We start from the raw sequence: 2531 nt of genomic DNA, 5'->3' as shown, positions 1-2531 counted from the left end.
GGGGGGGGGGGCGAGGTAGCTATAAAAAGGTTATAAGCAATTATAATATGCTTATTCATATGCAATTTTTATTTCTTCAAGTGCCCCGCCCTACTGCTCTCGGATTCCAAACTGCCGCCTCTTGACACTCAGCGGGGACGTCGATCTGACTTGACGTCATCGCTCCGGGCGAAAACGGGACGAAGAGCCGCGGTGATGGGCTGACAACAAGCGCAGGAAGTGCCCCCCTGAGCGCATGCGCAATGCGATCCGTGCGGTGTTCCGGTTCCCTCGGTGTGCACTGCTGCATCGAATGCACGCACGTGTAGCTCACACAGCTGTTGTGAGGGGGGAGAACCCCTGGGGCTGTTTAGCGTTTGTAATACATGGCATAAAGTGAATGCAAAATGCAGGTAGGTAGCCATTTCTTATAAATCTCTATCGCTTCCATCGGTGCGACCAGAGCGTGTGTTCTCAGGTGGGCAGGAGGGTAGGAGGAAGAACAAAGGAAGGCGGGGTAGCCAAAAGAAAAGAAAGTATTAATATCAGATACAGGAGCACGTAATATATATGAAAAACAGGAAGGCATATATTTAGTATTGCTTCCATCTATGTTACAACATCCCAATGCAGTCCTCAGGTAGGCCTACAGTGATGAGAAAGGGAGAGGGGAAAGAGGGGGGGGGGATATAATAAGACCCCGGTGCGAACTTTATGCGTGCTCAGAGTTGGGTATGAAGATTAGAAGAATACTGGAATGCATAGTGAAAAGAAATATCTAACAGCATATATCACACATATATACATGTTGACGCGACCTTAATGCATGTTCAGAGATAGGTATCACAGTTATGAAGATTAGGCAAACAAAGGATTGCAGATAACGGGACAGAAACACCTTATTGCATATATATCACACGTACATGATCCTTACACACGGTATGTGCGGACGCTGATATTTCCTATAGCCTCGGTTCATGTCGTGGGATCGGAAAGCAACCCCATGGCAAAAACGGGAAGACGTAAAGAAGATAGGATAACGAGAGAAACCAAAGGCTGGTGTCACATGCACACGCCCACACGCAAATTGCAGTCGAGAGGGAGGATACTTCCCCACAAAGGTACAAGTCATTTTGGCAAGCTATTCTGTCATAAAACAATTTCTCAGAGTATCAATTATTTCTATCCTTGTTGTCGTCATTCCAGTGCAAGTTCTCACCGACCATAGAAGGAAGAAAGAGAAAAAGCATCAAAGGCCAGAAAAAAACAAAACAAAAAACAAAAACAACCAAATAAAAAACCCACATCATTCTCATTTCGACTTGAGTGCATCGAGCTGTAAGCCAAATAGCATAAAGCTAGACTAATACAAGACGCGGATAGCAAGGGTTTTAATTAAATCCCTAGCAGAGCGTTTTAAAACCGACGTTATTTGGTAAATTTTAATGGCTCTCCATCCATACAACTCTGTTTGATCAGAGATGGACATTGGAGTAAGATACAAAGCCTAGAGACTAGAGAGGGACCTTGGAGTAAGATACAGCATTCGCGCCATCATTGGGGCATGGGCATGTAAATGTTTCCTTTCAACGCATGCCACGACCACCAGAAGCAGAGAATCGTCAATATCAAGTGTGGAGGATGAAGAAAGACAGGAGCAACATCAACAAGTCAGAAGCGCTTTTAGTTTTTAGTAACGAACGTTCATTCGACAGTGAACACGCGCCACCTTAGTTCTTTCCAACATGATCCATGATCTGTGTTAGTTTTAGTAGAGGTTTTACGGCACTCGCAACTGCATAATAAGGTCATATGAGCGCCAGAAGATTAGGAGTGTTACAAGAGAGTAACAAACATAAAAAAGAAGAAGGCGAGATGAGGACGACATATGTTTGATAGAACAGAAGAAGCAAACCACACCAGAGCAACCGCCAACCACCAGGGCCACTGATATAGTGCGGGGTCCTGAACAAGACTGACCGACCATTAAACAAAATTAACCAACAAAATTAAAGAAAAAAAAGAAAAAAAAAAGGGAAGAAAATATAAGATAGGCCGTTGACGTCTTCTAATCAGCCCACAGCATCTGTTTCAAATAAGACTGAACAAGTGTACCAACAAACAAACAAAACAAAACAAAAATCCAGCAAAACATAACAAACAAAAATATAAAAACAAACTGCAGAAATAAACAAAACAACAACAAAAACAACGGACAAAAATACACAAAAGAGACCCAACGTAAACAGCAACAAAAAAACTCCCATGAAGAAAGAAATCCTGCACGATTGAATAATAATAAGGATGGACTAAACGAGAACAAACCGCGCAGTTAATTAACCATGGCAAAACTATTGGCACGTACCACGGGGAGAGACAGAGGGGAAGAAATTTGACCTAGCTGGATGGATGGAAAAAAGTATTGATGGACGAAGAGAGGGAAAGAGAGAGATGGAGAGAGAGAGACAGAGAGAGAGATGGAGAGAGAGAGAAAGAGAGAGAGAGAGGGATGGGGAGAGAGAGAGAGAGATGGAGAGAGAGAGAGAAAGAGA

This window comes from Aplysia californica, unplaced genomic scaffold (assembly GCF_000002075.1).
Source record: "Aplysia californica isolate F4 #8 unplaced genomic scaffold, AplCal3.0 scaffold00754, whole genome shotgun sequence".
In the NCBI taxonomy this organism is placed as follows: Eukaryota; Metazoa; Mollusca; class Gastropoda; order Aplysiida; family Aplysiidae; genus Aplysia; species Aplysia californica.
The sequence above is the reverse complement of the archived record's forward strand: the minus strand, read 5'-3'. Positions refer to the sequence as shown.